At 37.9% G+C, this 21,295-nt stretch overlaps 2 long non-coding RNA genes across 2 annotated transcripts; both read right to left on the reverse strand.

The window, feature by feature from the left end:
• Window positions 1-719: 719 nt before the first annotated feature.
• Window positions 720-9,562, reverse strand: LOC127463928 (uncharacterized). Its single transcript, XR_007901091.1, has 3 exons — window positions 9,232-9,562; window positions 6,841-6,915; window positions 720-757 (listed from the first exon to the last, which is right to left on the reverse strand). It is a non-coding gene; the product is annotated as an uncharacterized LOC127463928 (long non-coding RNA).
• Window positions 9,563-9,857: 295 nt separating this feature from the next.
• Window positions 9,858-13,201, reverse strand: LOC127463929 (uncharacterized). Its single transcript, XR_007901092.1, has 3 exons — window positions 12,982-13,201; window positions 11,878-11,962; window positions 9,858-9,954 (listed from the first exon to the last, which is right to left on the reverse strand). It is a non-coding gene; the product is annotated as an uncharacterized LOC127463929 (long non-coding RNA).
• Between the last annotated feature and the right edge of the window lie 8,094 nt (window positions 13,202-21,295).

The following is a 21,295-nucleotide window of genomic DNA, read 5'->3' on the forward strand; positions in this document are numbered from 1 at the left end:
AAAAGTGCGTGAGAATTTATTAAAGACAGAATTATATTTCAATTAATGCTTCCTTAGGATGTCTGATTTATGAAATGCAACAGCACAACCAACAGTTTGTACTCGTATGGAGTGTAAACAACGACAAGGTAATAAAAGTAAAAAAGAAAAAAAACCACTTGTCATTTGAATTCCCTCCTATCTCATTCTGAAAAATAAAACTAAATAAATGCATAAGATAAACATGCTCAGTTTTTACCAATTGAGCAACAAAGGGCAGTAACAGACTGGGAGGAGGGAAAAACTGATGTATTATTATTATGTCTTTGTTAAATGTGAATCCTACAAGAGCTCTTTCCATGATTTTTTCACATGCAATGTGTGGAGTTATAGATATGTCCTTCCTGCATTTTTGCTGCACTTTTCATACCTGAAGGAATACCTGTGTTTTATGTTTGGTGAGGTTGACCTTGCCTACCAAGCTCATGGGGCAGAGAGGAGGCTGCAGACGCGAGTTTTCCATGTCAGGAAGCTGCTCCATCACCTCCCCATGTTGAATTGGTTGTTTGTATCGCACCTTTCTGTCATGCTGCCTCATGGAAACAATATACCAGTAATAGCTCACCTTATTCATCCACCTGATGTTCTCAAGAAGCATTTGTTTTGCTGAGAATTCTAACATTCCAGCATTTGGATACTGATTAATTTTTCTTTTGTCTTGATCATTCCCACATCTCTTGCTGGCAGGTGGTAGGGCTTCCACCCGGGCAAGATGTCCCTGAAAGAAAGAAATGTTGTTTATTCTTCTGCCTATGAAGAGGAAGTATGAAGTATCTTATATCCTCCCTAAATGGTCCTCAGAGAATATTTACTTTTTAGCTTTGGTGCAAGAAAACACATTCAGGGGAAAAAAAAATCATTTATTACTGGACCCACATTTGCAAACACTTTTGTATTATCATATATTTAGCAACAATCTTTGCTTTTTGGCTTTCCAGGGATGTGTCAAAATACACTGGGTGTTTTTGCATTACAAGAAAGCCATATGTGTTGCACAGCAACATCAGAGAAGCATTTTGTTTGCGCACTGCACACCGGAAATAAATAAGGAATGAAGATTAGCCTGTCAGTCCTTCCTGCTACCCCATGAGCCTGCTTTTTCTTCTTTTGAAAACAAGGTAACAGAGGAAGAAAGCAGTCTCCTTCCCTTCCCAGCACTGCATCACAGAAGAACCTTAAAGCTATAATTACTTAAAAAAAAAAAAAAAAAAAAAAAAAGCCTATTTTACCATGAGTAGAAGAAAGTCTTATATCCTATGTCATTCTTTTAAGACTTTTTACAAGCCATTGGGTTGGCCTAAAAGTCCACCTGGAGCCCTGATAATGAGCACTGGGAATCATAACTCGCAAATTAGTAATTTCACCACCTGACCATAAGGTAGCTATATTCAAACAGCCACAGAAAATTACCTTTTTCTTGAATAAGGATCACTTCTAAAAGCTTTTTTCTTGGTACAAACATTCATTCTTACCCTAAGGATTATGGACACCCTTGTTGGAGCTCTCAGAATGAGTTTTTATCTTACAGAGGAGGTGTGACTATATCCCCAGCTGTGTGATGAGCATCTTGGCTTGTTACCAGCCTTTCACTACAAGTTTTTCTGAATTATATTTGACTACATTTTTTCAGTTGGTGCCAGCAAGTGCCACAGGAATTCCAGAGGTTGGACAGTAGTTTCTATCATGCTGGCAGGGCTGCATAAGCTGTTTTCTTGCTGCTGAGGGGACATCTGGGATGAAGCCCTGGGCCTGCCTTGGGCAGTATTTAAATGCCCTGAGACTGGATTTTGGTACAAAGAGGGAGGAAGGTTTCAAGCCATAGAATCTGATTTATTTGCTCCTTCTGAATGAGTGGCATTGAGCTCAAAATTGCTGCAGAATAGTTTAAAAATATAAGGGGCTTCATTAAACATATCATTTAGAGTTACCTATGGTTTTGCTTTTCATATCAAATAATTGCCTTAAGTATTATATCTTGATTTAAAAGATGTGAACTCCTCACTGTCAGTATTCTGATTATCAGATATTCAGATTATCTGAATCATGAGCATCTAGCACATTCTATTTAGTTCATTTCTGTCCTTTATCTTCTGGAATTTATTCCAGGTTCACAAGTAGAATAAACATTTTATCCCACCAGAGTGTTTACTGAACTATAACATGAACAGCCACACACAGTCTAGCTGTCAGTGAATGAATTTCATTTTTCTATCCTCTCTTCTGTACTTTTTTGACATGAAATTCATTATTTGATCTTCAGCTTAGCCCCTGAATCTTTTATTTTGGTAGAATATCTGTCTTCTTTTAAGGCAGAAAAAAAATATCACAAATAACTTTGAGATGTCCTACTGTTTGTAAATTATTTGCAGATATGAAGGTAATACAGGCTCTGTTTTAGGGAGAAAAAAATTAAAATTTACCTCTAGTTGACTAGGCAGTTAAGAAAACATACAATCTGACTTGCCTTATGTAATAAGGACAAATTCATTTTCTAGTTTACATACATGTAAGTAAAGCATTTTTTTTCTCATAAAAGTATTACCTGATATTTATTCTGGACATTTCCCTGTTCTGAATAATTTCAATAGTACTTTTTGGAACAAAAATGGCTTTTGTAAATATGCCTTGTGAAAAAAATAAAAGTCATGCATCTTATAAGAGCACCGGAAGGCTAAGTTCCAGCGTAAAGGAGTTATCCAGCATTATCTCCTTGACTCAGAAAACATATTTTCCCATTTCAAGTCTCCCTACTGTATTAGATGCAAAAGTCAGCTTTTCCATGCCCCTTTTTACGCTTCTACAACCTCTCTCTATTGCCTATTTCCATTGCATTGTCTAGAATGCAATTGATGATTACTTGTCCAATTATCCACAAAGAACCCTGTATATTCAAGAATCTCCAAAGCCTCGTGGAGGCAGTTATTTAATCAAAGGTCTGGAACACAAAGCTTTTTCCATGACCAAGGGGAAGCAGTCGTAGAAATGTATTTGGAAATCCTGCCTAAATTCATAAGTCGAGATTTGAGCATCAAAGAAATACATATTACTGAGACAAGGTAATATACCTTCTAACTGAAGACACACATTTCTAAAATTAGTCCAATTATAATGGCAAGATTGAGAGTGGACGAGTGAATGAAGAAGGAATCTGTCACTTTACTAGTGAGGCAAAAAGTGACTTTTAAGCACTAGGGACATTTTTGAGGACTTGGAAATAACCTCAAGAGATAAACACCTTTGAGCTTTCCTTTAGAGATGGACATCCAATTTCCCCTCTTCTAAGAGAAAAAAAAGTACCTTTTCCCTCAGAAGGATCATGTGCAGTCCCTTTAGTACATAATATACCATTTTCCCAATGAGTAAGAAAAAATATCAGCTTAAGAGAGAACTGTGGATTTTCCTGACTAACATGTATTTACTCTAAAATATGGGAGCACCTTCACAAGAGAAAGGGGTGCTTGCTAGAATATAGCCTTGTGTTTCCTTAGAGGTGGGATTTCAATCCCAAATTTCTGTACTGGGGCACTCTAGCACCAGTCTGTTGTGTAAATTCAGGGCTCTTCTTCTGTCTTTTGCACAGGACTGAACGTTCATGGAGCTTCTCCATCAGGTGAATCTCTTCAAGTTAAACAACAAAAGAAACATTTATTCACAACTCTTGTTCAAGTGTCAGCATGAATTAAGTGTGCAATTATCTCCAGGACACAATATCACTGTATCAAGTGCAGAGACAAGTCTAAACCAATTAATCTTTTTAAGAATGCACTACCTCTAAAAGTGAAGCTAACATTGCTTGATATGCTTTTACCCCATGGAAATGTGCTAAATCTCAGAGGTAGTTGAAGGATCATTGCAATATTACCCAGCAAACAAAAGCACATCACAAATTCTCCTTGTGAAATTTGCCCAGTAAACCTGTCCTCTCTACTTAATTAAAAGTACCTTTCGTGGAAGAAACAGAGGGAAAAGTATCTAACAACTCTAGGCAGTCTGCAGTCAACCATTTAAAAGAGGCTTAAAAACTCCAAGTATGAACCACATCCCACCTGTGCAACATACAGATGATTGATGTGATCTTTTTGAAGAGGAGAAAGGGAATGCACTGCAGAAGTGACAGAAAAGAAATCTTCAAATTCCAGTAATGCTCTCCATTTCGTTAAGATAATTAATCTAAAATTATCTTTAGAAAAGAACTGTCCATAGTTATGTGACAGGTACCATAACAAGAGGTAATCCATTCCACCCTGCAGACTCACTGAAAGTAAGTATTTTGACATGATATGAGATTGTACACAGTAAACAATGGGAAACCTTTCTAAATTATTTTTTTCTGAATACTGGAGAACTATTAACTCCTTTTTATCTATAAAGTTCAAAATAGATGAACCACTTTGCCTCACAGACAAGAAAAGTCCCACTATTTAGAAACGCTAAAGCCACAGACAGCAAATTCACTAATCACAGAATCACAGAATCATAGAATATCTCAGGTTGTTTCCTCTTTGATGCTTTGACAAAAAGTTACTCAAATTGGCATTAGAAAGGTGTGGGACAAAGCTGCACCTAACTGCAGGATAGAGGCAGAACTTCTGTGGAAAGGTGACATTTTATTAAAAAAATGAAATTTGAATATATGCTAGGACTTTTATTTTAAAATAAATTTGTAGTAGGTAAATCATACAATTTGTAGTAGGTAAATCATGTGCTTAATCTCTTAAGTACTTTATAAAATTCCTGCAAACATTGGAGAGTTTTCCTGTGGGTGAACGGCAGGACTACAAGAGCTGGAAAGAACAGCTTTAGAAACAGACCCATTACAGCGGCAGCTCCCTGGGACCAAGCAAAGCAGAAAAAACAACTCCTTGTGTTTTTGCTGTACTGGTTTTTCCCTGAGTTACGTACTTCCCCTGGTCCACGTGCCCCCCCTCCCTCCCCTCAGAACCCTGCGGTCTCCCCTTCCCACCCCCGATCGTGGATCTTGTTGCGCCGCCCCTCCCCAGACCCTTGTCGGTCACCGGAACACGATCAGCCCGTATCTCCCATTGGTCAGTGGCTCCCAAGCCACTCCCTCCCCCCGGACCTCGACCCAATCACAGCCCTCCTTCCTGCCCTCACCGAGCCCGTATGAACCGCGCGAGTTTGACATTAAAGGTCTTTCTGCCACGGAACACACCAGGGAAGCTTGGTCTTTTTCTCCCCCTGCCACATGGGGCAGTGCGGCCGAGCTCCGCTCTGGGGAAACCAGCAGAGAGTTCACACACAGATCCGTTATTTTCCCTCACATGGTTTTTATTGTTAAGTCTTCTGGAAATTAGTCTGTCAGTGATCACCAGATATAACTTATTGTTAGCATAAGTCAAATGATGAAGTCAATATAAGTTCACAGAAATCAGTGTTAGTGGTACTATATAGGTCAGACCTAATACAATGTAAATAAACATATCTAACCCGTGTCCGTACACTAATATCATCTCTGAAAAAAAAGACTTTTCTTTCTGATCCATATGCAGCAACCACTCTGCGCAGATACGTCTGCTGTCAACTCTGAAGACCAAGAAGTGTGTGTGAATAAATAAAATTTATCATAAAATATGGCCAGAGGTATTTTTCCTTAGTGCTTTTATGCAAATTTTTATTAATCCAGGTGGGTAAATAAGGCTGACAATCAGAAATATCCTTATTTTTTCACAGCAACCTCCATTAAATACTAAATGAACAGTACCTCATTCAAAATATTTGAAATCAAAAACTACTACATTAATAGAAATACCACAGTTGGCATCTCCTTAATAGTAGGACAATATATACTTTAAAAAAAAATTGTGATCAGTCTGCAGAAGTCTTCCAGAAAAAAATCATGCATAAATTCCAGAAAAATCTCATTAAATTAAAATGATACGTTGAAAGAAAAATTTTCAAAACACTTTGAAATTATAGACTGATGGAACAGCAAAAAAATTTATGTAACCTAAAGTCTAACCACTTCACCTATCATTAGCCATTCCATATTAAGATACACCAACACCTTTAGTCTCCTTCTCCAGTTAAATAAACCATTTTTTATGGACTCAGGGACACAATTGGTGTCACCAGGATTGCCTCAAATTACCAAGGAATTAAATCACTGCCAGTAAAAGCAGGGAGTTAATTCCTTCTGCTACATCTAATGAAGAGTTCTGCACTTTGTTTGCTAAAGCCACAATAATCAGAAAAAAAATTTAAAAAATCTTTATTTGTATATATATTTCACTTTGCTGTTTGACCATGCCATAACTCTATCTAAAAAAACCCAGATGTAGCTACAAACATTTTTTTTTTAAATAAAGTTGATTTTGATGAGGCAGATCAGAAACTAATGTGCAGTCTCAAACTCACGGGAGCTGTTACTTGTAGAGGGATGTTCCGTTCAGATCAATATTCTTTTTGTCTTTAAAATTATAGAGTAGGGTTATTTATAATGGCAGGATAATAACTGTGCAGCAGATTTAAAGAGAGCTACATTTATACCAGATGCAGGGAAAAGGAGCTAAGCACTTGGCAATATTAAAAAACACCCTGGTGGTCAGAGGTGTAACAAAAATCATTATTGTAAAATACACGCAGTAATTACAATATAACTATAGGTAACAATTTATATTAAAGAACAGTTGTGACTGTTATAGACTACATGCTGCTAATTACCTTTAATCTTTGAAGAATACTGTGATCTACCGCTTCACCAAAATAAACAGAATTTTATAAATAACAATTCTGGCATGAAAGAATATTCTAGTTTTATGGAACTCTGATTTCCTGGAGTACCTAGAGTGCTGGGTTCAGCTCTGGGATTCTCAGTACAGGAAAGACATGGATCTGTTGGCACAGCCTGGAGGAGATCTACAAAATTATCAGAGAGGTACAACATTTATCCTACAAGGAAAGGCTGAGGGAGCTGTTTTTTTTTTTATTCTGGAGACAAGAAGGTTGAAGGGAGACTTTATTTTAGGGCTTATAAGAGAGTTGGGCACAGACCTTTTAGTACTGACTGTGGCAATAGGAAAAGGGGTGATGATTTTAAGCTAAAAGAGGGCAGATTCTCACTAGATATAAGGAAAAAGCATCTTATGAGGGTGTTGAAACATTGCCACAGGCTACTCAGAGAGGTGGTGGATGCCCCACCCCTGGACATATTCAAGGCCAGGTTGGACAGTGCTCTGAGCAACCGGGTTTAGTTAAAGACATCCCTGCTCATTGCAGGGAGTTGGACTAGATGACTGTTAAAGATCCCATCCAATACAAAATATGCTATAATTAAAAGTACAATAAAAGCTTACTAAATTATATTTCTGTCTTCCCTCAGCCACTCCTTCCAATAAGTAGTTGTGCCATGAGATATTAAAGGTGTTTTGCTGGAATGTATTTATAGAATTATGAAATTAACCTATAGTTTTTATAGGTACCTACAAAATGGTGCATAACTGTGAATTCCTAAGATATATTGCATTGACCAGTCAGGGGGATCATATTTAGGCTATTTGAGTGAGCAGCATTCAAATAATAGAGCACTGGAAAGAAATATTAGTATCTTAGAGGTCTAGCCGTTCAAACTCTGACCCACAACCCTCTTATTCTACTAAAAAAAATATTTCCCTGTATTATATTACGTATTGTCTTGCAGGCCAGATGGTTTGGATGTGGGCTCACTAGAACCAGGTTCAGCAGTCACGAAGTTCTGGTGGTTATTAAAATACTATTACTTAGAACATTAAATTTCAGTGCCACAAAAGATGGTAAATAATAGTGTATTTGCCAGTCTAAGGTATAAATTCTAAACCAAGTCATTTGACTAGTAAGACAAAAATTTAAGCAAATTGCTCCTAAATGAATTAATGCAAATGTTCAGGTCTAACTGCTCTTAAGCTTTTGCTACAGGTAAATATGAAATAATAAAGGAATCCATAGAACTGCATTTTAAGAATTTTTGTTGAAAGCAGGGAAGGTGGCCAATGACATCAAGGCTTAACCTCTGTTTTTGCACGTTTGGTTTTTTTATAATTTGATGCATAAATTACAAATGGTTTATTTATTTTTTCCCTAACTTCATTATGTCTCCTTCTGTACACATTCTAAATCTCTAACAATCTCATAACAAATTTCATATCAACTGCTAAATGAGTTCTATTCTATGATAACAGAAATAATACTCAGTCTGTATTTTTGGGTAACCATCAAATGTAATGTGTGTGCTTTTAACAGTGTATATATTTGCTCTATCAGCTGCAATAGTCTTTATATTGAATCAATATATCATCAAATAGGATGTATACTACAAATTAATTTTTTTCTTTAACGATTGTTAGGTTACTGTAAGGTATCATCTTTCACCACATTTATCTTTCATGAATTTACATACTGCTAACATTCAGATATTAGTGTTTTTATAAAAGAATTTATGTTACTCACATTCATTCTGTGTTTCTAGTTTGTTCTGCATAGGAAATATTGCAAATTGAAATACGTCATAAAAGAAAAGCTTAATGTTGTAAAATACTCAAATAGTTTATGTCAGAAAATAAGAATTTGCCAAATGAGCCTGAAAAGATTTGTGAAATAGAGATGTAGATGATGAACTGATTTGAATTTCTACTGGTAAATGCTTGACTCAAAATCAAGATGGTTTTTCTTCTCTGATGTAATGAAACACAGTGTCCAGATTTTATTTTATTCAACAGGCCAGAGAAAATAATGATTAGTGTGTGGCAACACAGAGTTTGTTAAATGATAAAGGACAATATGTAAAACAGTATGTTCTATCTTCAGGTAGTGAAGCAAATAAATGTTTTTATAAAAATTGTAGAAAAGGCCACTTGCTACTAAGAAAAATGCAAAATTAAAAGTAATGCTTAACAGGAAATTTTAATTGTGAAACATTTGGAAGGGGACTAGGTTAAAAGTAAATGTAATAATCTTGTTGTCAGGTTTAATAAAGTTTTTTCAATCCTAACTAAATCATGTAAGAAAATCCTGGTTTTTGATTGGGAAAAGTCTGAAGATTAAATCCTAAACTAAGATTAGGGTTCATTCATGCAAACACTAGATATTTTTATGCTAATCCTCATCCTCACACTGACCCAGAAAAACCTGTAAGTATGTTCTTTACCCTGAGAGTGCACAGATACCCTTTGAAGGTTGAAGAATTATAAGTGTACGTACTATTCTGCGAAGAGCACTGAGGGATTCGTACAGTGTCCTGGTGCAGAAGACTCTGAGCCTCTGTTGAGGTTCAACACTGGCCAGTATCTGAGTCCTACCAGTCATCGTCACTGGGAAGGGGGAGACCTTCAAAGGGTGGAAGGAAGAAAACTCATGGCTTGAGATAAAAGGCATTTTAACAGCACAAAACTGTGCTTGCAAGTATAATGGCTACTTGGGAAGGCAAACACTTCAACTCTTAATGCCCCCCTTTTGTCCTTCCTCCAGGTTTTATTCCTGAGTACAGAGAATCACAGAATGGTTTGGATTGGAAGGGACCTTCCACAGTCTCAGGTTGCTCCAAACCCCATCCAACCTGGCCTTGAACACTTCCAAGGATGGGGCAGCCACAGCTTCTCTGGACAACCTGTGCCAGGGTCTCACCACCCTCACAGTAAAAAATTTCTTCCTAATATCTAATATAAATCTCCCATCTGTCAGTTTAAAACTGCTACCCCTCTCCCTATAACTACACTCTCTGATAGAGTCCCTCTTTCCTGTAGGCCCTCTTTAAGTACTGAAAGGATACAGGTCTTCCTGGAGCCTTCTCTTCTCCCGGCCAAACACCTCCAGCTCTCCCAGTGTGTCTCCAGAGCAGAGAAGCAGAAAAGATGTTTGCAAGACTGATGTCAAAGTCAAGGACACAAGATGTGTAGACACATTCATTTTACTAGTGGAGCAAACCTAGGGAATCCAGAATAGTAAATTCTTCATTTTCTCTGTTTTTGACATTAGGGTGATACAAATGATTGATTTTTGGTTTGTTATTCATTTAAAACAATAAATCAAGGTGGTGTTTTTAGAGGTACACACAAAAAAAAAAGGAGAATTAAACTCATAAAACAGTCATAGACATAACACCCACCTCACATCATATATACAGTCAGTGGTTATATCACTGTTTTTAAATATGGAAAACATGAAATCAAATTATCTATTTGATACACCTGCAATCAGTCCTCAAACTTAGAGTATTCTGTGTTGAATTTCAATAATGCAACCTTATGTCTATAAGATGAAAGCTGTACTGGTCACACAGCCTTAAGCATGTTCTATTTCACTCAGTCACAAATTATGATTCTTGGGAGAGAAGGAATGGGGTAATATTTGATAATTTCTCAAATGTAGAATGAGATCAGATAACACAGGCCTTTAACCTAATATAAAATGTTAAAATCTACTTAACTAGATTCTGGTATTGATATTGAAACAGAATTGTTACTACTATGTAGGAATTTAAAATAAGTCAGATTCTGTTATAAAAATCTTTATTTTTCTCTGTTGACTACAAAGAGAATATTGATGACTAACTCTGTGTCCAAATCTATATCACAGACAGTACAGGTGAGTGAAACAAGCCCCAGCCTGTGGACCAGGCTTGTACACAAAGAAATCTCTTCCATCCCTTCCACCAGATAACCTGTTTTCTGAACACATCTTTTATCTGCCCTCCTTATTCAGTGAACAATCAAAAATCCCAGACGTGGTTTCATGTCATGTATAGCCCACTGTGTAATTTTGGCCATTTTCTGCCTGGCAGCAGAAAAATATGAAGACAAGTTCTGTCCTGTTGCTCGCAGCAATTAAATCAGAGCTTTGCTTTCCCGTAAGTCAACAGGACAGGAGGCAGTTTATTATATACATTTTGTTGTAGACATACCAAACCACTTTCTATTCAAACTTTCATGGTGAACCTGCATGATGTTGTTTCACACAAGTTGTTTTACTTACTGTTTAATCTGCAACGGAATGAGTAGAATAAATCAACATATGAAAACAGGACTGCATTTTGTTGCACACATAGCCAATACTAACAAATACTGTGGAGCAACCATAGGCTAGGATTTTATTATCAGCTTATAAACAAAGTAAGGATCAGGTTACTTAAATAAATGGACTGCCTTAGAGCATTCAGAGCAGTCAAGTGAATCTATTGAGTATAAATCATAGTATTGTCCTTCTTCAGAGAAACCTTTCTGTGAACTGTGTTGGAATTTTATTGGAAACCTGTATAATATCATGGATCTAACTAAAAGAGATTTTATTTGAGGCTGGGTTTTTTTCAGAAGAGAATAATGGTTAATATATTTAATATCTATAAGTTTCTATAGGCAAAGACCCATATCCCAACCAAACTTTGAAACTTTAGGCACCTATCTCTAAAATTTACTCTCCAAAACCATAATTTCAGGTACCATCTAACACAGATTCTGGCAAATCCAGATTTGATGGGACAATGTTTAACCTACCATTTTTGTGTCTTGGACTTTGTTTTGTTTGGAGAGGTCCAGAACTTACTGTCCTGGACACTATTTGCCCTCAGCCTTCTGAAATATCCTGTTACTGGGGTAAAATAAAAAGGACACTTCAAAATGTAGCTATGGGATCTCTAGGTATTCATAGTGCTGGGATTCTTGAAGAAGAGTTCCTTCCTAAAATATATTGTGATCCTGAGGCTGGGCCCATATTCATATGATGCCTCAGTTTCACTCTGGAAATGGATTTATTTTTCCCCTCAAGGTTTGGGTGATCAAATTCATATTTCCACCCACCACCCTGTAGTTTTGGGTAGCTGAATGACCTCCACCCTTGGTGAAATTTACTCACTCTGCAGAAAGAAAAGATGATCCAGTGGATACCGTCAGGATGGGTGAGAGGTTATCTCTGTAATTATGTTCTTTGAAAATTCATCCTAAAAACAAAAAAAAAAAGATGCCAGTCAGAAAAAATTTATACTTTCACAACCACAGGACTGTAGATTATTGCCAAAAATGCAGCTCTGATCTGACCTTGTCTGTGATCACTCACTTCAATTAAGCCATTCCAAATTAATTAATTATGCCATTTACACAGCAACTGTGCCATGAAGGGGCCGTTTAAATTCATCCGTCTTCAGGGTGGAAACCAAGGTCATATTCATGGATGAGCATACCTTGATTTTCTGTCATGGTTTGAGATAGCCCCAAAATCCAATCCCCTAACTCCATTCCCCCTCCCACATCTCAACCTAATGTGAGATGGGTTTTTCCAGACAAAACACACCAGACTCAAAGTGGGGGAAAGGGAATATATTACAATGACTGTACAAATAAATACCATATCACATTATACACATGATCACAAACTATCTCTACCATGACATATAGTATTTACAGTGGACCAGATCTCTTCTCCCCTCCAAATAAAAGTCCAGGAGGGAAAGAAGGACAGATCCCTTCCAGTCCTTAAGCAGCAGCATCTTCTGAGGCAGCAGTCTGTCTGTCTTCTCCACATGCAGCAGCTGATAGCTGGCTTTCTGCCAGCACTCACAAGGGAGGTATTCAAGCCTCTCTCGGCCCCATCGCCTCCAACCGAGGGGTCTTCCGTGGGCTTCGTAACCCCAGACAAGGTCGTATCACCACGTCATATCACGAAGACACAGGGGGGTCTCTGTGACTGTCTGGTATCTCCAGGAGACTCAGCTCCTTGCAGGGCCTCTGTGCCCTGCCTTCAGGCTGCCACCGTGGCAGCAGTGCAAGGTGGGGGAGCCAAGGTCAACTCCCCCCGCATTCCATCTGGCCGTCCCGGTCCAGCTCCGGGACGCTCTGAGCTTCTCAACCCCTCTCTCACTCCAGTGCTGCATGTCTAAAACTCTTCTCCTTAATAGGAGTCCATCTCCCTCTCTTCTCAGAGGGATCTCAAAGGAGTTTTGGGGGGCTGGTACAGTCTTACCCCCAGAACTCTGTCTCTCAGGCTGCTGGCTCTCTTTTTCCTGGCTCTCCTTCCAGGAGTCCTTTCCCTGGTGCTGCATGTTGCTTCTGCTGCTCCTTCAGTTCAGGTGTTATCTGCCCTGGCTCTCTGCCACCGTTTCTCTGGTCAGTGCCGGCTGCTGCTCTGCGCCCATGGAGAAAACATCTCCCGGCATAACTACAGGCACCTAGCCCAGCTTTATGCTGTTCCAGGTCCCCGCAGTCCCCAGCCAGGGGCTGGGAGGGCCCAGAGGGCCCAAGGGGCTCGGAGCCCCTTCCTCGTGGCTCACAACATGGCCATCTCTCCAACAACAACACAACTACAACTCCTCTCTTCCGGTGAGCTTATGATACGTTGACATTTCTGCAGGAGCGCCCATTGGGCAGAACTTCAAAACTTCCAGGGGTTTCCACCCCTTGGGGTCTACCACTTAATTTAGCCTCGGGGAAAACAAGATTCAAACCACGACATTTTCTAACTTGTCTTTGATAGGGATTTAAAGTACACCACATATGTTCTTAGACACTCCCTTCAATTAGTACTCATAAAAAAGAACTCCACTTCTTGATGACTGTCAGATGACAACAATATTTTTGTTAATAAAATAAAAATCACATGAATAAAAAGCCCTTCGAGTTATCAAGGCACAAGAAATCATCTATTGTAAGAAACAAATAAAATTCACACTTTCAAGGTGAAATATCTAAAATAATTTTTGCTGTTGAAAACAAAGGCCATTTTTCAGGCTGTTCAGCAAATGAGTTAAAAAAACTGGCTGAAGGGATCTGAAATGCCTGGAAACTGTCTATTTTTCTAAAGTGCTAAACAACTTTGGCTTGGTTTTTTTCTGGTGCTACAAAGGAGCTGACCACACTGTGAATAAAATCGGCACTAGCAAAGTCTTCTAAAGGAATTTATCTCATTCTTCCTTCCTTTCATTTTTTTTTAAGAAAAGGTTACTATGCAGCTCAGATGAATAAAGTTAAATCCCAAGATACAACATTGTTTCAATGTCCCCATTAATTTAACTCAGTAAGGCATTCAACACAGGAATATGTTCAATTTAATTCTTTTATAGATCTTTACATCCCTCAAAATGCTAGTTTGTGGGGGCTTTTTTCTCTTTTCAAAGCACTGTGAATGTCTTTGTAAACATAAATTGAGGTAGTAGATGTACACACCAAAGTTTCTTTGCAATTTTCATAGTCTGGGGTTTTTTTAAGTCTCAGGTTGTTATACTGAATAAGAGTATTTAAGGTCATGTGATATTAGTGATTTGTTGAAAAATATTAGTTGCAAAAATATTTTTTGATTTTGTCTTTTGTTTAAAGTTGGCAGATAATTCCAGAGAGAATTTAGATAGCCCAATGAATTCTTTCACAAACTAGTCAGCTTCTTTTGAAAACAGCTGAACAATTTTCTTTCACTATTTTTATCACAAAAATAAATAAATAAACAACGAAAAACAACAGAAGACCCCCATAGACAATAAAGCAACTGAATTATTTCAGTTATTAAAGGCCTGTGAAGGAAACACATCTTCATAAATTGAAGATTGGTAGAAAACTTCAAATAACAAATAGAACAAATTCAAGTAAACTACAGCCTGGAAAGAGTAAATTTGATTTTTTTTTATATGTATTTCATTATTATAAGAAAGAAGAGCCTATCAAGCCCACACAACTGGTTAAAGAAATTTTACACTCTTTTACTTTCACTGAAAAAGTTTTATTCTTGAGTCGTTATTCTTCATATATTCTCTGATGTAGTTTATAGAGAGGACAAAATATTAATATAGGGGACAGCAAAGGTAACAGAAATTCGCTGGATTTTAGACTATGTGCCTTACAAATGCGGCCTTAATAGTTATACTTAGGCCTCTTGCATTTTTTTAACAATACAATTGATTAATCACTTCCAGAAAGTTACATTCCAGCAGGAGAAAGTATTATGTTTACAAGGATAAGTCACAGTTAGTGAGATTAGATATTTAGAAAATTACATTCTTCGTTTATTATTTCTGTGAAAAATTTTGCTTGCTAAATAAAGGCCTTCTGCATTAATCTTTTCTTTCACTAAGTAAGTTTAAGTAACATGGACAGAGTTAATAATTTGGATATTCCAGGTCCGTTACTCAAGTTAGCTCAACCAAAGCCTAAGATGTATGTGCAGACACATCCTGAGTGTGAAGTCAGAGAGGCTGCAGGGTTCATAATTCTACATATAAACAATTAAATTCCCAAAATGGCAAAATCTTCTAAGATAAATTCTTCTAAGATTGAATTTTCAGATTAATATTGGGGGAAAAAAAGAAGACACATAAAAGCCTACTACTGCAATGAGGATAGAAACACATTAGGACACAGAAAGAAGGAATCTTTCAACCATAAAAACAGTACTTTATGACTTGCAATTATTCTTACATGACATGAACAGTCAAACATTCATTTATTTGCTATTTTTTGTCTGATTTTTTTTTTCCATGAACGGTACAGCTGTGGATGTTTCGGTTTGCAACATGGATTGCAGAGAGTATTTGACTTCCATTACTGACAGCAGTTATCTCAAATTCTAGTTTGCTGTGGAAATAGAGGGGACTATAAATTCATTTTTATAAACTTTCTGAGTCAGTTCCTTAATATTCTCTTTCAATTACCTTCTCAGAGATATTTTTTTTTAATAATTGCAAACAGGATGGTGACAGATAAAGATCTTTAGAAGCTATTTTAATTTTAAAATAGAAGTGGTACATTTTTCAATAGCTGTGTTTTCTCTTACAATGAATGACAATGGCTATATATATAATGAGTTTTTCCTACAGTTTAAGCTGTTGAATGACTCTAGACTGCTTCACTAATTTGAATAGACTTTTTCTAGATAATTAATCTTACATGAATCAGATTAGAAAGAATAAGAGAAGCATTGCACTGAATAAGAGAAGCATTGCACCCAAATCACCTCCAATTAATAGCAAGTAAAATAAATGGATTGTAATACCACATTATTGTAGCAACCAGTGAGGAACATTAAATAAATAAATACACTGCATAACCAATGTAAAGATGTGAAAAAAACTGATGACTTTTGACATCTCAACGTGTAATTAAATAATAATATTTTCTAACTATTAAGTTATTTGGCCCCATTAAAGAAACGTGTTGCTCTCAAGAACAAAAGGATATTTGAGATACACACACACACACACACACATACACATATATATACACGCACGTAACTCTTCAGATCTGCTAAGAACAATCTCCCCTTCTTAAGTTTAGTGTATAGTGAAGAGGAAAAGGAGTAAAAACACTTACCAAAACTATGCCCAAGAAACTGCAGCTGTGAATCACAGAAGAATTCATCTGCAGTAAGAAACAGAGTCATCATGAAGTTATGGAGTTTAATATACCCAATTTGTCTCAATTTGCAGACCAAAACTACTCATTTTATTGACTTTACAGAGGGAAAGTAAGATAGTAGTGCTGCAAATAGAGAAATTTTTTGCTTATGCTCCTTTAACAAACTTGATCTTTGTTTTCTCTTCTCCTAAAAAATTCAAATGACAACTTGTGGAAACACTGAGGAATTTAATGCAGAAATTGGGACAGGCAGCACAGTAATAAAAAACTGTGTCACTTCTTTTGCAAACAAGATTATATATTAGGACAAGTAGAAATCAATATTTCTCTATTTCTCTATCAGCAAAACCTATTCTCTCTGAAGAAGTATGTTGTGGCCAGAGATAAATTAAGAGGTCAGAATCCTGTGAAGAGGATTGTAAGTCAAAGACTGATTATTTTCATATAAAGTCCAAATTTACAGAGCAGTGAAGTGCAGCAGGACATCCTGCAGAACAGAGTGTTTATGTATGTGACTTCAGAGAACATATGGACACCACTGCTTCACTCTAATAGAGAAATAATTTTTATACTGCCTCAATATAAATAAATTATATTGTAAATATGAACTGTATAGGGCACAACCTTACTCAGGCACTGGTACGTGATTGACCACAGAACACAGCTCTTATCACTCTGCCCTGATGCCAGACATGATTTTTGAGGCATCTCTTGTCCAGGGCCAGAGTGTAAGATTTCAGGGTAGAATGAAACATACAACAAGAAGAAATCTAAACCCACCTTTTTCTGTATCCAACCTCTGTAATAAAAAATTTCCATACACCGTAGAAAATACAGCTTTGTCAGACAGTCAACATAGCTTTTCTTTCGAAGTCTAAATAATTATACAGCAGCAGCAAGGATATTTTACCCCATACAGTAACATTCAGTCCCAGAAATTGTATCTCTTAGAAATGAAACTCAGGTTTGCCAAGTATGCACTGGGTTTGGGAATATCAAAACTGTGTCCAAAACTTCAAGATTGGGAGTTGTCCAGGTTTCTGTCAATAGTCTTTGCTACCTTAGATATGTAATAGAAAACTAAGAGCTTTAAATTGAAACTGTCATGCTTGTTCAGTGAATTAGTGTAGGTAAAAGAGCAAAGAACTCAGAACTTCATTATGAGCACTATGCCTAATGTGGAATGACTGTTCTTCCAGCCCTAGATTATTTCCTCCTTAATAAACAGAATTGTTTCTTCATTATAATGTTTCCAAAATGAGACCTCAGTCCTTTAACTTTGATTCTCAGAGCAGGGGTTATTTCCCCTTAACTAAGAATACTGTGAATAAAAGTGTGACTTCTGCAAGCCTATCCTACAGGAATAAAATTTGAAGTTCATGTAAGCCATTCCACACAAAACTGTGTTAGAGAACTGACAGCATGCTTCAATAAGCTTTGAAAAAAGTCACAAGGAAAAGTAAACACAATAAATTATTTTGGGACAATACAAGGCACCAATCTCAAAGTAATATCAGTAAAAATGAGGCTATATCAAGGGAAAATAAGTTCTTTAAGAATACTCCCCCCTTTTTGTTCTTTCCTTCCTTCCTACTCCCCCTCCCCCCTTTTTTCCCTGGGAGCAATTTAAAGATTTCATTGTGTGCCATTTTTCCATGAAACAGTAAATTATGTTCTGAGTGAACTCAAGTTTCAAGGCAAGGGAAATGTGCACATTTTAAGTGAGACAACTTAAAATTTGTCTGTAATACTATCTCGTGTTATTGCTTATTGCAGCTGAGTCTAAAATTTAGGTTTCTTGAAAGAATATAGACTAATATGAAGAATAATAACTAATAGTAACTAATCCAGAATATCTGTTAATATCTCCATGTTAATATGTCTGCTACTCTCTGACACATAATACAGTGATTACCAACTTGCTGTCTTTAGACCCCCCCAGAGTCCTCCTCATTGCTTCAGAAGTATATGAAAGTATATAAAAACTTACAAGGGAAGCTAGAAGATAGCTATGCATCTATATAAAAAAACCAAGAGATTCAGAAACTGCTAGAGGTTTAAAACTGTACCAAAACAGTTGAAATTGCCTAAAACTCTTGAGTTTTACATAGTTTTCCTCATTTCTGTTTGCATAACTTGACATTATTGGTCTAGTATTTTATAGCTACAAATGTTTGACTGCTCCTTTGAAGGATTTTTTTGTCTGTTACGACTGTGGAATATCAGGGTTTATTTGAAGTCACCACATATACTGTGATTTAAAGTCTCAGCTTAACCTTATTGATAATTTTGTTGTGTAGTTAAGTTCATTACAGAGAACTGAATCTTCAATTCAAACTCTGCCTGACCTGTACACTCTCCTTGTCTTTAAATAATGCCATGAGTTACTAAGGAGCAAACTCCTTATCTTCCGAGACACATGTGGAATAATTAATTCAGCACTGTCAGTAAAGCCCAGGTTAAGTGTGAGGAAATGATAAAATGAAGCACAGAAAACATACTTTTCTATCATGCCACTTTGATAAGTAATCCATAAAATAACAAATATGAGATCCTGTAAGGCTTGTGTGGAAGCACAGAATCACAAAATTATTAACATTGGAAAAGACCTTCAAGGTCATTGTGTCCAACAGTTAATCCAGCACCACTGTGTTTACCTCTAAACTGTGACCCCAAGTGCCATATCCACATGGGTTTTGAACACTTTTGGGGATGGCAATTCCACCACTTCCCTGGGCAGCCTGGGCAGCCTGTTCCATTGCCTGACCACCCTTTTAGGGAAGCAATTTATCCTAGTATCCAGTCTAAACCTCTCCTGGTGCAACTTCCCCAGAACATACTGAGACAAAGCTGAAGGTGTATCACAGTGGTCAAGTTCTTTTGCCTGTGCTGATCACAGTGGTCTCAAGAGAATTGTGGATATCCAGCTCAGGATATTTGAAAAGCTTTTCAGTTAAAACTGAGAGTCATGAATCTGTTAATCAAAGTATCTGTGCATGTACGTTATTGCCCCAGACTGACTTTGCTGCCTGCAAGGATGTGTAGCTACAGCAAAAACTTCCACCATACAGCTGCAGGACTAGTTTACTTTGTTCTAGTTTGCTTTGGCTGAATAGCAAGCACCCAATTTGTTATGATTTCTAGGATTCCAGGGCAATTTGAGTTTCCAATTCGGGCATGCTGTGTAATCAAAGCAATCCACTTGCTTCATGTAGCATCAGTAGCATGATGGATAGGGGTCACCTTTCCTTTGAACATCCAGCTCAGCACCAGTAGTTGGGGTGCTAGGAGGAGCTGTGTTTCTGTGCCAATCACCTCTGAGGCTGCTTGTATTCCTCCATAAGCCACTAGGATTTTCTTCTCTGTGGAGGTGTAGTTGGCTTCAGATCCTCTGTAGCTTTGGCTCCAGAAACCGAGTGGTTGGCCTCGGGTTTTACCAGGCACTTTTTGCCAAAGGCTCCAGGAGGGACCATTATCCCCAGCTGCAGAATAAAGCACATTTTTCATATTTGGTTCTGTCCTGACTGGTCTAAGGGCCACGGTGTATGCAATCTCCTGTTTAATCTGTTTAAAGGCTTGCTCTTGTTCAGGATCCCATTGGAAATCATTCTTCTTACTGGTCACTAAGTAAAGAGGGCTCATGATTTGACTGTATTCAGGAATATGCATTCTCCAAAAACCTATGGCCCCCATGAACGCTTGTGTTTCCTTCTTGTTAGTTGGTGGAGCCATCGCTATGATCTTGTTGATGACTTCCATTGGAATTTGACAGTGTCCATCTTTCCATTTCACCTCTAAAAATTAGATCTCTTTGACAGGTCCCTTGACTTTACTCATTTTGATGGTGAAACCAGCTTTGAGGAGAATCTGGATAATTTCCTTTTCCTTTTTCAAAAATTTCCTCTGCTGTGTCCCCCAATACAATAATGTCATCAATATATTATATGTGTTCTGGAGCCTCACCCTTCTCTAGTGTAGCCTGAATCAGTCCATGGCAAATAGTGGGACTGTGTTTCCACCCGTGGGTCAGACCGTTCCAGGTGCACTGCACGCCCCTTCACGTGAAAGTGAACTGTGGCCTGCACTCTGCTGCTAAAGGGATGGAGAAGAATGCATTTGCAGTATCAGTGGTGGCTTACCGTTTCTCTGCCTTGGACTCCAGTTCGTACTGGAGCTCCAACATGTCTGGCACAGCAGCACTCAACGTGGGGTGACTTCATTCAAGCCATGAGAGTCCGCAGGCAGCCTCCATCCTCCATCAGACTTACATACAGGCCAGATGGGGCTATTGAAAGGTGAGTGAGTCTTACTGACCACCCCTTGACTCTCCAGCTCTTGGATCATTTTATGGATGGGGATCTTGATTTGTTTGATACTGTCATCTATGCACTATTGTAGTGGCCATTGGCACTTGTTGATCTTTGACTTGTAACAATCCCACAATGGAAGGATTTCTGATAGGCCAGGTAGGGTAGATAATTGTCTAAATTTCTCTGTAGCCACTGTGGCTACACCAAAAGCCCATCGATACCCCTTTGGGTCTTTGAAGTATCGTCTCCTGAGGTAATCAATGCCAAGGATGCAAGGGGCCTCTGGACCAGTCACAATGGGGTGCTTTTCCCATTTGTCTCCTTTTAAACTCACTTCAGCCTCTAGCACTGATAATTCTTCATGTCCCCCTGTCACCCCAGAAATCCAAATGAGCTCTGTGCTTTTATACCCTGATGGCATCAAGGTGCACTGTGCACCAGTGTCTACTAAAGCTTTATATCATTGCGGATCCGATGTGGCAGGCCATCAAACCCACACAGTCCAGTAAACCCTATCATCCCTTTCCTTCTCCTGGCCAAAGGCAGGGCCCCTCTATTGTTCTTGATCAGAGTATTCGCTGTCTGATCCTTCATTGCCCAGTTAGAGGTTCCCTCACTGGGATCACA

Source organism: Manacus candei, unplaced genomic scaffold (genome assembly GCF_025592945.1).
Source record: "Manacus candei isolate 608988 ecotype Guabito, Panama unplaced genomic scaffold, ASM2559294v1 h1tg000181l, whole genome shotgun sequence".
NCBI classification, from domain to species: Eukaryota; Metazoa; Chordata; class Aves; order Passeriformes; family Pipridae; genus Manacus; species Manacus candei.